Source organism: Manacus candei, unplaced genomic scaffold (assembly GCF_025592945.1).
Source record: "Manacus candei isolate 608988 ecotype Guabito, Panama unplaced genomic scaffold, ASM2559294v1 h1tg000033l, whole genome shotgun sequence".
NCBI lineage: Eukaryota > Metazoa > Chordata > Aves > Passeriformes > Pipridae > Manacus > Manacus candei.
The window spans coordinates 5,147,701-5,160,927 of record NW_026138081.1 but is presented as its reverse complement, the minus strand read 5'-3'; the positions used below and the strand labels follow the sequence as shown (position 1 = coordinate 5,160,927).

Below are 13,227 nucleotides of genomic sequence, written 5' to 3'. Positions count from 1 at the left end.
AATATGAAGACACCTGGGTTTTGACAATGACTTGTCTAAGAGGAGGTTATGGCTCCCTTATGATGTGCTACTCTGCCTTATAGTGATCTTCAATTTTAAAATCTAGTTAGATTAGGCTGCACATCGTTCAGGCACATTTCCTTCACCCAGTCACCCTTAAAGAAACATACCTTCCTACTTTCAGATGGTACTCTCTTCTCTAGTGGTACATAAAACAGTCATTTAAATAACAGGACATGCCAATGTAAGAGGGCAGATGAAACTCCAAATTAGAAAAAAAAATTTTCTTCTCCAAGTTTGCTTACAGAATCACTACCAGAAACAACATGAAAGTTACAAAAAGACAGAAGTGTGATCTGTACAGTTGTCAGTGCTACAACTGGCCACCAGATTACAATACTAGAAAGTAGTATTCTCTCTGCATTGAAATGTACCCCCAAAAAATAGCATAGTGTGAAAAGAAAAAAAGGAGGCAGACTTGCAAGAGATTTATGGCAAACACCTTGAGGAGGAAGATGAAATCAACGATAAATTGCAGACCTGATCTTTAAGAACATTGGCATTTAATATGTAAATTCCCCCTCTGCTTAGGCGTTTTGTCTCCCTTTGATGTATACTGACAAGTTGGAACTAGAAATGAGAACTGGGAGAGTCCCTTTTCCCCATTATCTCAAATACTTTTCTAAGTAAGCCTCTAACTCTCAATTAAGTGTCTAACTATATCACTTTTGCTTCTGTTCAGAGGGGGGGGAAAAAGCCCAAACAAAAAACCCCGAAGTATAACAAATATTATTAAAGGAGAAAGTCAATGTTTTCCCAGCTCTGATGCAGGATGTAAGCGGCAAACTGGTGCCCGACAGCTATAATGCAGCGGAGAAGAGAAAGACAAGCTGAACAACAGAGGACAGTAAAGATAATCTGGATGAGTTCCAGATGTGTTGAGCTTAGTCCTATGACTTGAAAAATTAAAGAGGTTAAAACCTCCTCTTAAGAACTTTTCTTCCCATTGTTCTGACCACGACTCTCCTGAACAAGCTGCATTGCTCCAGAAGCCTTAAGAATTGCAGTGACAATAGATTCCTGCCAAGAGAAGCACCATTACATAATAGCGTTTACAGGAACACACACAAAAAGCCACTAGGAAGCGCAAACAGACAAGTGCAAAACCTTCTCTGCCTATCAGCTCAGTTTAGCTCTTGACCATTCCAAAGACTACTTCAGGATATTTTTAATTTATACACTTACTTCCTCTCACGTCCTTCCAGCCAACAAAATCTGTATTACTGTAACTACTACACTGAGATCAAGTCCATTCCCCACAATAACGTAACCCCCTTGAGAATACGCCCACTGGAAACCACTGTATTTGCATTAATCTATTTAAAAGAATACTACAAGGATGAAAAATTGTGTCACTATTTCCATTAGTATATTAGAAATAAGAACTATTTATTATGGTATTTTTTCATCCGTTACCCAATTTTAGGAATACTTGGAACAATTACTGCTTTTCAGTTCTGAGAAGCCTAGCATGCCTACTTTTGAGTTCCAGGTCCTCCACAGGGGATTTACCATAGCTTTGTTATACGTGGACGTACAGGCTCAGCCTAAGCACTGCACACGTGTAAAAGGCAGCTGCTTGGGAAGCGCTAACCTCTGGTCACTGCTAAAGCACCGTAAAGAAGAAACCAACGATGAAATCTTAACAAAGTTTCTCACGTTAAATCGCCCGCGGCAGTGCGTCCACTAACACCTTAATCTCAGACACTTTCCCTGGGTCTCTCTATGCACCCATAAGCTCTATTAAAGAAAAAAGAGAAGACAGCCGTGAACGCTTATCTGCTGTTACTCTCCGGGTTTTTAAATCCTAGAGGTTCACTCCGCGCCAAGAGAATCCACACGTCTAAATGCACACCGAGATCGCTGACCTCACAGAAAGCCCAGCTCTGCCGTCACCACCGACCCGCCGCTGCCGTGACACGAGGGAGCCGCAGGTACCGCAGGTGACATTATGTAAGGGAGCGGGCCAGGGAAGGGCTCCCGCCGCAGCCCCGAGCGCCATGCGGGGCCGCCGCCGGGCCAGGCTCCCCTCGCTCCCCGCCCGGGGAAGCGCCGCCGACACCATCCGCCTCTGCCGGCGCCGACCCCGCCGCCCGGCCCCCACCCCGCGCACGCTCCCCGCTCCCCGGCGGCGGGCCCGGCTCCGCGCCCCGCCGCAGCCAGCCCGCTGCCCCCGCCCCGCGCCCCGGCGGCCCCTCGGCGGCGTAGCCCCCGGCACGGTGCTGCGCGCCCTCCCCCGCGGCGGCGGCTGCTGCTCACCGGGCGGGTGACTCGGCGGGCGGGCTCGGCGGGGCGGCGGTGCCCGGCGGTGCCCGGCGGTGCCCGGCGGTGCCCTGGCGCTGAGTTCGGCGGCCGCGCGCCCCGGCCGCCCCGGCGTCTCGCCCGCCCAACGCCCCGGCCGCCGCCGCGCGCCAGGCCCCGCCCCGCGCGCCGCCGGACCGAGCGCTCTGGGCGGGGCGGCCCTTAAAGGGGCCGCGCGGAGCGGAGCGGCCGGCAGGGGGCGCTGCGGGCCGGCCTCGTGCCGCCCGCCGTGGGGGGCGGGCCCGGGGCGCAGGGGTCCGGCGCCGCCGCTGCCGCCGCCGCCGCCGCCGCTGCTGCTGCTGACTGACGAGCCGCTGACTGACGAGCCGCAGCGGAGCAGAGGAAGCCCTGCCGCAACCAGCGGCGGTCGCTGTCGGAGGCTGGCGGGAACGCTGCGAGCCCCCTCCCCTCCCCCTGGGGTGGTGCGGCCGCACGAACACGTGGCGCTCGCTGCCGGCCCGGCACTGGGGAACAGCGGCGGTGAGCGGAGCTGGAGTACCCTGTCCGGACATGTGCCGCTCTGTGCCGGAGCAGGAGCGGCTCCGCAGAGCAGGGGAGGAGGGCGCTGCACAGCTCGGGCCGTTCCCTCTTTGCTGTCAGCCGGGCGTGGGTGCGGTGCCCGGTGCCTCTGCCGTGCCGTGTAGGGCACCGAAGCCCGGGCGGCGGAGAGGCTCGGCCATCGGCGCGCTGCCGCGGACACACCACAGCGGCACAGAAGCCACGCCAATGCTCCTGCCGCAGGCGCCCACCTGCCAGCCCGTCCCTGGCCCTATCCCCCCAGCTCACCTGCTGGCAGACCCTCGTTTCCCCTCCCGGCTGGACCCCGCCGGTGGCAGGCCTGTGGGGAGCACAAGCCACGGCTGGCTCGGTCCTGCTGTGCACCACCAGCAGAGCCAGGTTGTTGGCTGGAAGGTCTAAGGCTGAGCTGTTGCAGGAGGTCGCACGTTCACAGGGGTTTAGTACACGGAGATGTAGGGGGATGTTCTACACTTTCTTGCCGCCTCCTCTCCATCTATTTACAGCCTCTCCCAAGACGACATTTCTGTATCCAACAGCGCACTCAGGGAAACGAGGGATTCCTTTCTTAGCTTTCGTTTCTATTCCTTGGATTAACACTTATCTTCTATAGATCTGTGACATTCATATTTTGCAGTGGATAGTGAGCTGTTCTCCCTCTTATATGGGGAAGGAAGCATATGTAGCTCTACTGGAGAGGTGGAAGGAAGCTTACTTTTCCTACTTTTCTGCAGTAGCACAGTGATCATTCATAGCAAAAGCCCATAATAGGTTATAGCTTACCAATGGCTTACCATCACTTCATCAGATATAGGAGGTGAATATGGTACACCACAAAACATTCCCTATAAATACTCCCCTCGTAAGCACTTCAAAACTAAAAAGCAGGAAAAAAACTACATCATCATCCGGAAAACATGCCTGAAGGCAGGAAGGGAGTGGGAGCTAGAGCTGTACATAAACCTGCTGATTCACACAGCTGCTCTTTTCATGAAATCTCGGACACAGGCCAGTATTTTCACTCTGTCCCTTCCACCTTTGCATTTTGCTGTGGTTTGGCCAGTTAGTGCAGCTGTCCTAGACCTGGAGGAAAAATTCAGAAACCTTTGTACCTCTGAAAGAAAACAGCTGTGAGGAGGCTGCCATGCTGCTCCCTCTGCTCATGTCATTAAATGAATACAGAAAGGTGCAACTCCCCGCAAATTCTCACTAAAATGACCTCTCCCTGAGGGCTGGTTCATCACATTCTTAGGTCCAACCAGCTAATGTTTTTAAACATTTAGAGGTTTAATTTCTGTACTATGTTTTGTTTCCTTAATTCTCATTCATACAGAATTTTTTTATAACTATATTAAACCATAATTAAAAACACTATGCTCTTCTTTGAGGCCTCAGATACACTAATATGATGGGTTTTTTTAAATCATGGAATCACAGAAATCAGCATTTACAGACTATCTTTTATATCCAAAGTATTACACAGACCTTAACTAATGCCTTTTACATTGGATTTGCCATACTGCATCAGACTACCAGCCTGTCTAATCCAACATCTTGTTACCAGCAATAGCCAACCACCAATACTTCAGAGGAAGTAAATGCCACTAACTGCCTGCAAAACAGTTACAACTCTCTTCCAGCCCAGTGCTTGTGACCTACTGATTCCATTCCTGTCAGGCTCCAGGTTCTGGACAGGGAGGTGATAGATTTTGCCTTTATTACACATGTCAATAAAGGAAGATCAGGAGCTGCCACCATCAGAGCGCCTCTCCCCAAGGCACAAAGCATAATGTCTCAACCAAGGTAGTTTGGCACAATTTTCCTGATGTTCACTTTTGGGTTGCTTGAAAAGAAATTAAAATAAATAATTAATTGAAACTTTCACTTCGGGTAGTAGAAATTTTAAAGCATGAAAGCTGCCAGAATTCACTGGAAGGTCAAAGCATGCTTATTTTGTGTGGCCCCATCTAATTAAACAATTAATTTCTCATCTGATGGTTATGGATGTTACTTTTACTCCACAGAAGAAGTATTACTATCACATAATCTTAGCCCATCATTACCCTTCTTCCTGGTGAAGACACTGATGGGATTTGGTCAGACTCACTGGCACAGGGCTGGGGGAAAGGGCAACTCATATATGGGGGCACTGAGACACCCCACAAGACATCTTACCCTTGTTCCTTTGGCAAACCTGGCAGTGGAGGCTGGGCTAGAGAACATGTTTTACAGCAATATAAAGCATTTCTCATAGTTTTGCAAATACACAGTGTTCTGCACGCCTTGATAGCCTCCACAGGGAGAGCTGCTGACTTCCAGATCCAGACGTGCCACTGGATTATTCAGATAAAAGAAACATATTTTTAATCCCAGACATGAAATTCTTATCGCGTCCTTCAAACTGCTGGAAGCATTTCACATCCTGTGAAAACAAATGGTACCTTTCACCTTCCTGCACACACTTGCCCATCCCTTCCATCCCATGACGAACTTTACAGGTTATCGATGTCTGTTCAGGACACATCTCACATGACCCCAATTTCAAGGTAATTTCACTCCTGAGAAAAGCCACAGATAAAATATGATTCCTGATGGTAGTGCTCAGCTGGAAAAGGTCTCATGACAGTCCAAGCACTATCAGAGGAAAAAAAACATAGCCTAAGATATAATGTTACCTCAGGCTGTCACACAACCCATCCTTGGCCATGAGCCCTGGTACTGTTACCATCCTGTGTGACCTCCTCCTCCCCAGCACTATGTGCTCTTGCAGACAAGGAGGGAGTGCTGTACCTGCCTCATGCCATTTGCTCCCTCCTCCACATTGCTGCCCAGCCAGCAAACCAAAAGACTGAAGCAGTTTCACTCCAAGGACAAGCTGCTACACAGACCCTTCAGCTCCCAGCTCAGTCATCAAAGACTTCTTGGCTTCAGAGGACTCTCACAAACTTTTTCTTCTCAGAGAGTAAGTTCTTACTGTTAAAATGCAGGAGAGCTACTCACATTTGGCTGTTTCCATCAGTGCCCCCCTCCCACTCGACCCCACTCCTCTCCTGGCCCTGGAAAGCTGGTAGCTTCACACCAGAGGTGGGAATCACACCAGAGATGCCTTTTGTTCCTCAGAGCTGGCAGCATGCCAGGCGTGATTCTAGCAAACAGCATCTCCCACTTGGGCACATGTGACAGCCACGCACACTATTGCTCCTTTGCCTTTTTGCTGATAACACCTCTGTGACCTATTCATTGACAACTTGTTAGAAATGAGGTTTGTGCAGGAGTAAATCAATTTTTAAGTGCTTCCAAAATTCCCACAGCCCATTAGCCTCTTGTTGAGTTTATCTCTCCTATTTTGCTTTGGTTTTTTCCCATTTCCTTCCAGACACATCTCCTGTTCTGCTAGCCCTTGGTTACACTTCCAGGTTCATACACTGGAACCCATGCACATTTTTCATGTTTAGCAGGGCATTACTCATTTATTAACATTCAGAGTAGATGTAAATAAAGCAGCTCATCTCCAAAAGACTACTGAAGCAACATGGGAAAAACAACAACAAAAGAGAAATCCTGGCACACCATCCACCCTCCTACCTTACTGGAGCACTCAAGTTTATAGCCTGCTGATGAAGGACAAGTAAGGCTAAACCAGGCTATGAGTATCATCCTTCCCATGACATTTCCCTTCTCAGAGTACTACAAATATTCACTGCACTAGTAGATTTTTTCTTTCTGTGATTTGAAATGCAACATGCAGTTGTGGAGCAGCTGCCAGGGCTCTCATGCCATCATGGGAGCCAAAAGACTCAGCTCACAACCTGGAGTTTATGGGGATTTGGGGCTTGAAGCTGTACAACATTTGTTCTGTACATATAGGCCTGTAGCAGAGAAGCTAAAAAAAATCATCTCCTGGAAACTACCCAGAGCTTTTCTCTCTCAGGGAAACAAATGAGGCCTTAATTAATTTTCTTTCAAATACAGCAAATTGACTTCTGCTCCAGTTGTGCTAGATTCAAGCCACACAGCACAATGGTATTAATTCCACTTCACTTAAGGGCTAAATATTCAGAGCAAGGAAAAGGGAATTTTCTGTAGGTCTTGCTCATGTTGAAGTCAACAACCAAACCACGCTGGTTTTCACAGGAGTGGTTTCTTCAGTATCTGCATTTCTGAGGTTGACTGTGACATGCCCCTGGGTTAGCACAACAAAATGCAGGATATATGAAAGGCACCAGCTAAGCAAGTTGCCTGGTCCTTTGCATATTTTTAAAGGTCTGCCACATCCTGCCTCAAATTTCATTTTACAGGCTCAAAGATAGAAGCATTGTTAGTGTCCTGTCCTAAGACTACCTTACTGGTTTGCTGATCATCCTAACTAGCCCTGCTGTCTCAATCTAATATCTTTCTTAACACCAGAGTCTTGCCTGCAGGATTTCCCAACCCTGGAATAACACACAGTGTTCTAGACAGGGTCTTCTCAGTACCTTGCAAACCAGTGGTGTACTCCCTCACCTCTACCAGAGATACTTTGCCCAATAAACCAGATCACATTTGCCTTCTTAGCATTTGCTTCATTTGGGTAGCTCAAAGCTGCCCTACAATCAGCATTTACCCCATGTCCAAGAGAATTGCACCCAGTCCTAGCAGAACAATTTGCCTGGGCACACTGATGCTGTGCAGCAGACATCCTGCATGGGTATCTCACCATGGTATTCTTCAGTGCCATGGACCTGTACTAGCACCATCTCATGAATCTCATCCCTAAGCTGTGCTAAAAAACCATGAGAGTTAGAAAGAAAAAAATGTATAATAAAACCCAAATCACTGAATCCAGTGAAACTGTTAGTTCAAGCAGAGAAACTGCAGGATCTGACCTATATATACATATATAGGAAATAGCAATTCTGCAAAACTTACGGGAAACTATCCATCCTGTCCCCTTTCATATGTTCAATGATACAGTAGCTGCATCATGGCCTATGTGCTATAGTAAAGAGGTACAGCAGACCCTCTCTAGCTTGTCTGTGGGATTTTGTTTCAAAGAAGAGGAAGGACAAGATCTCTTTCACCATAAAATCCTGTGATTAATTTAAATTACTTTCCAACCATCCTCATGCTGCCAAGTTTATCTAATATATTTAATATACTGCTTCATTATCACATTGGCTATGCACTGCCTGAGGGGTGCTATTATTTCTCTTCACAGATGGAAGAGGGAGGCACAGATCCCATAGATATCCACTCATATAATTTATTTAGTAATAAAGTGACAGAGCAAAGAACTGAAACTGTCCCTGTCTAACACCCATTGTACTCAACCCTTCTTTCTCTCCAATGACAACTTCATGTTCCAGGATTTCCCAAAAAGTAGCTTGATTTATTCGCAGCTTCTCCTCTATCAATTCTGAAAATTAAATTAAGAAAGTCAGGCATCTCTTGATTTATTCTTCAAAATTAAAGTATCTGTAGAAGTCTTTCTATTACACAGTAGGTTTTTGTTACAGGGCATTTGTTAACTTCTTGGATTCCCATCTGTTCTTTCCACATGATTTTGTTTGGCTACATAGAGTGACTCTGTACACCTCAAGAAAGCAGCAAAACTTCATTTTCTTTCCTTTATATAAAACTCAGCCCTCTTCAAGTTGCAAAGCTGCATATTAAAACTACTGTCTGCTGACTTTCATATTTTCTGAGGCAACATCTGGCATAAAAACTGATTGCAAATATGATCAGAGTTAGCAAGATTTTCTTCCAGCAGTCTTCCAGCTGGCTTTATTCCCAGATATCAGCCCAATGGAAAAGAAAAATCTATTTGGCAGTATCTCCAGTTGCAGTTTCTCATTCTTCAGGTAGAACAGTTTCCAGTCCTGGGGAGGTTTTGTGGATGTGGAATTCAGATGATGGGGTCTGAACTGCACTGGAACTGATATGGCCTCTGGGGTTCTGGACAGATGTTCTCTGATGCCTAAATAATTCAGAATCCCAGCTCATGCTGCAGAAGAATAATAGAGTTTATCCCCTCCAAAGTCTGGTATAATTTGAGGAATATAAATGTAATCGTATCATTATAAAGTAGCTTCAGCTTCAGACATTCACCCGTAATTAAGTAGAATTATTCATAAGGGGCTGTGGCTGCAGTTAAGGCAGAGTTGGTAGCTCAGGTTGTTGTCAAACTGTTCAAACAGCAGGGGCAACTCAGCCCTGGGCAACGCCTCGCTGGACTTAATGTGGGTGAGTGATGTGACTCTGTCCATGTATGTTCAGTCTGCCTCCAAGAGTGGGATATTTGTCTTTCAGTTCTCCTGAATTCAGGAAGTAGGCAGGTTTAACACCTCTCTGCCTTTCTCCTCAGGCCATGATAGACACCAATGCAGGCTGAGTGCAAAGCCCCCATATAGCTCTTTTACACTCCATAAGCATGGGTGTATGGATAACAAAACAAGGGGCCAACTCTGATTCCTGACCCCTCTCTCATGCTCCCTGCTGCGTGTCACTCCCAGACGAGAGCAGAAGCAAACAGCAAATCTCTTCCTCCTGTCTGCCAGCTCCTTGGCACAGCACCACCAGGCAAAACCAAGTACAGTCTAGGAATGGAAAAGTAGCTCATATTTAGACCAGAACATTAAATACTATATCCTAGAATATTACATTCTGATGTGGCTTCCGGCAGGGGAAGGAGGAGTGATGTGAGATTTTTGCAGTTCTAAAAATACATAACTGATGAAATCCAAGCAGTGGTGAAGGTAGAAATCATACAAAAAGAGAAAGAATCTTACTATTCAGCTAATAAACACCTCAGATTAGTTAAAACTAAAATAATTTAAAATCTCCAGTCTTAATCTGACAATGTGTTCTGTTTGATTACACTTTGCATTTTACTTCCCCTGAAGTGCATCACCAGCAATGTCATATTCCCCACTGTTCTTCAATAGCTTCACATTGTGATTTCCAGGTTGTGCTAGAATAAATAGCGCAGCTTGGAAACTGAAGCAGCATGCAAGACTGATCATTTGCTCAAAACCAACAGTTTCCAAGTAAATGAATGGAATGTAAGTGCATTTCAGCTTCAGCTTGAAAACCTAATGCTGGTTACAACTCCTGTTGAGTTTACATTCAATGGCACTTGCTTATTACAGACTATTCTGGGTCACTGCACTATTTGTATATGGATAGTAGTTCATGGACATGTAGTTTGTAGTCCTGCATGGATCACTCCAGTGGTGTACTCTGACCTCTCATACCAAAGACATCCTCGTACTAATGTCAGGTATCCATTTACCTCATCTTAAGTTTGCTCTATGCCCACGGGGCCAAATCTATCACTATGTGCAAGGGCTCTGTAACTCACTCACGACCCATGAGCTCTCTATAAAAAGCCAAGCCTGACCAGAAGAACTGAGTGCATGAGGCTCAACAGCCACATCTGGGATTTGGTTTGGGCAAAAATACACCAGTATTCTAATTTCTCCAGAAATAACCACTGGCAACAGAATATCCCTAGAAGCAAATTAAATCTTCTCTCACATCTATACTTGTTTCCATGGAAATATGCAGTGACAAGGTTTTTCCCCTCATGTTCTTTGCCAGCCTACCATATGTTTTTTTTCAAACAGCCCTGGTAACTGAATAGGTTCTCCCAAATACAAGAGAGCTGTTCAGTCTGACCCCAAGACAGCATCCATGCAGCAACACTGCTTCCAGTCCTTAATACACAGAGAGACAACTCTTTGCAAATCCTTTCAACCAGGGATCAACAAAACCTTTTCATTATTGAGGACTAACTGGTTTTGATGAGACAGTAAACACCATACACTATGGTGTTACCCAGCAAGATGAACACAAATAACAACTCACTGTCAGCACACTGGCCTTAGACTCCAGCTTTATATTAGAGTGAAGGATATAGTATTTGTAGTGCAAGTCTGTTCCCAGTGGCTGCCAAACATTTGGCTTCTGGCAGTAGCCCTCTGCACTGCCCCTCACCATATGTCACCATCCCCAGCTACCTCCTCACATCCCATCTCTTCTCTGCTTCCCTGCTCTGTGCATCTGCCCCAGCCAGAAGCTCTATTTCCCTAGAGACTCACGTGAAGTGGCTGAGGCCCAGCCACAGATGACACATTAAGCAGAGCCTCTGGGCTGTGAGCGATGGGGACAGTGCCTCGGCTTTGGGCAGTTACTTTGAAGTTGCTCAGGGTGCTGTTCCTTCACTGCACAGGAGCAGGCTGGAAGGAAGGCTGAAGAACAGCACCTATGACCCAGGGGAAGAGGGAGGCCTTGCCTGCATCTCCCCAGCAGGCAGTCTGTGGCAGCAGGAGAGCAAATGCCCATCCTGCCACCAATGGAGGAAGGGAAAGCCAGGCAGTGCTAGGAGTGCAGGCAGAGAAGAAGCACAGAGTGACAAAGATCAAAGTCAAAGATGTATAAAAGGAGGCAACAGTGAAATCTCACAGAGGAGAACTTTGGCTTTTGTCAGGTTGTTACACTGACCTTGTGGCATGCTGGGTTTTGGACCTTGGCTATCAGGCAAGCTCAGTGTGTAAAGTCTCATGGAACTTTATGTTCAGCATTATCACTTAGCAGGCTGCAAAGTCACTCAAGTGGATGGGCTGCAGGACTGTAAACAAAGGATTATGGCATGTGACAAGTGGCTGTTCAGAGGGAAGGGACCAAGGGTAGAATGGCGATGGGAATCAGTAAGGCCTTGGATTGAGTGCCTCAATAAAATCTTAAACTAGTGCTTAAACCATCCAGCTGGCAGAAGAAGGTTGTGCTGGAGAGGCTCTGGTGTGTGCTGGGAGAGGTGCAGGAGCTGTATCTGGGCAGGGAAGGGACATGTTTGGGCAGATGCTTGGTGCCTGAACCCCAGCAACAGCTAGGAAGAGAAGGACACTATGCCTAGGAGACACCAGCAAAAGCTGTGTCAAAGAGCTCCTTACTCTCCTCTCCCCAAGGCACTTTCCCCCTATTCTCAGGGCTCGGGAAGGTGCAGGAATATTCTAGTGCAAAAGCAGGAAGAATCTAAACAGAGAGAGTAGGCTGTGAGCTTGAGCAGCTAGGTCGGGATCCTCCCAACAACGGTGTAAACATAGCCTGAGACAGAGAGTAGAAATTGCAAATTGGATGAAGACAGGATTCAACCTGGAAAACAAAAGCTATTTAGCAAGGAATAATAATTCACTAACTAAAGTTCCTCTTGGCAGAGGGGAGAAGAGTTCTGGAAAGTCAAACTGTGTTGATCTAACCTTAGGAGAGCTAGAAAATCAGAGAAGGGGACACAAAGAGATTAGTCAGAGAAGAGAAAGGCAACACACAGGCACTAGGACTGTGCACACAGCTACTATGCCAAGGCAGCACAGAGGGAAGTGCTGGGCAGAAGCCCACTGCTCTGTTCAGGGCTGTGGCTACCATGAGAGCCTGACACACTGGGAGGAGATAAGAAAGGTGATAGCTCCTTGTGCAACTACAAGGCATTGATTTGTGATGACAGTATGAGTTCCTTGTCTCTGAGGGGATATGGAAACAGTTTACAAACATTTGTAGGCATATGCCCAAGCAGGAGGGAGTGCAAATTACTTACTAGAGAAGATAAAACGAAGAGTGAGAAAACCAAAGCAGAAAGTGACTTACAAGATTTTACCAATGAGCTGCAGTAGGTTGTGAAATAGCTCTCACAAGAAGAGCAGGAAGGAATCCAGGTATGGGCAGCTTTAAATCTGGATGGGAAGAAAGTAATTAATACATAAGCAATGAAGGATATACAGAAAAATTTGTTGAAGTGATAAAAATATTTCCACCTGCACAATCTGTAGTCCCAATTTTCCACTGTCCTGCATTTCTTGCTATCATTAGCAGTGATGCAAAGCAGGAAAATGTTTATTAAAGCAGGAACGTAACGTTATAGCACTGCTCCACCTGAGCACATAGATTTCTAGACGTACCTAGCCAACAGAGAATTACGTTTTACAATTGCGTCTGTAAAAATGACTCAGCAGCAGCGATCCTCTTCAACTCATCCAGTCATATCCTCCTGCCCCATCCCAAATCTCCTTTACTCTTCATGAGGTAGGGATATGATTCCATGTTTGGACAGTGTGTGTTAATGTCTCCTAAAGTCACATCCAGCTGCTTTTAAAAAACTCCAGATTAATCCCTTTTTACTTACCTGTGGGAGACCACCTCCTTATGAGGCTCCCAAAGATTGACAAGGAAACCTGAGGAGATCAAAGCCCAGATACAGTCCCAATGAAGGTTGAAATAGCCACCTGCCAAAAATTTGGAGAAGCCCACACCTTACCTGGCATATATGCTTACCAGCTTAATATTTTCCATGAGGAGGGAGCACAGCCATGGCTACAC

General features: G+C 46.6%; 2 protein-coding genes across 4 annotated transcripts in view; both read right to left on the bottom strand.

The window, feature by feature from the left end:
• Positions 1-2,469, bottom strand: part of SUSD6 (sushi domain containing 6) — an 88,289-nt gene extending 85,820 nt beyond the window's left edge. For 2 of the 3 annotated variants that reach the window (XM_051791460.1, XM_051791463.1), the window contains exon 1: positions 2,320-2,469. The gene's annotated coding sequence lies outside the window, so the exon portion shown is untranslated. Of the gene's footprint in view, positions 1-1,719; positions 1,899-2,319 lie in introns of those variants that run through there. The other variant, XM_051791461.1, reaches the window with a different exon arrangement.
• Positions 2,470-8,603: 6,134 nt separating this feature from the next.
• PLEKHD1 (pleckstrin homology and coiled-coil domain containing D1) overlaps positions 8,604-13,227 on the bottom strand; it is a 68,186-nt gene continuing 63,562 nt past the window's right edge. Inside the window, exons 17-21 of the mRNA XM_051791427.1 lie at positions 13,034-13,133; positions 12,666-12,809; positions 12,499-12,584; positions 11,359-11,485; positions 8,604-9,452 (exon numbers count right to left, since the gene is read on the bottom strand). The gene's annotated coding sequence lies outside the window, so the exon portion shown is untranslated. The remainder of the gene's footprint in view (positions 9,453-11,358; positions 11,486-12,498; positions 12,585-12,665; positions 12,810-13,033; positions 13,134-13,227) is intronic.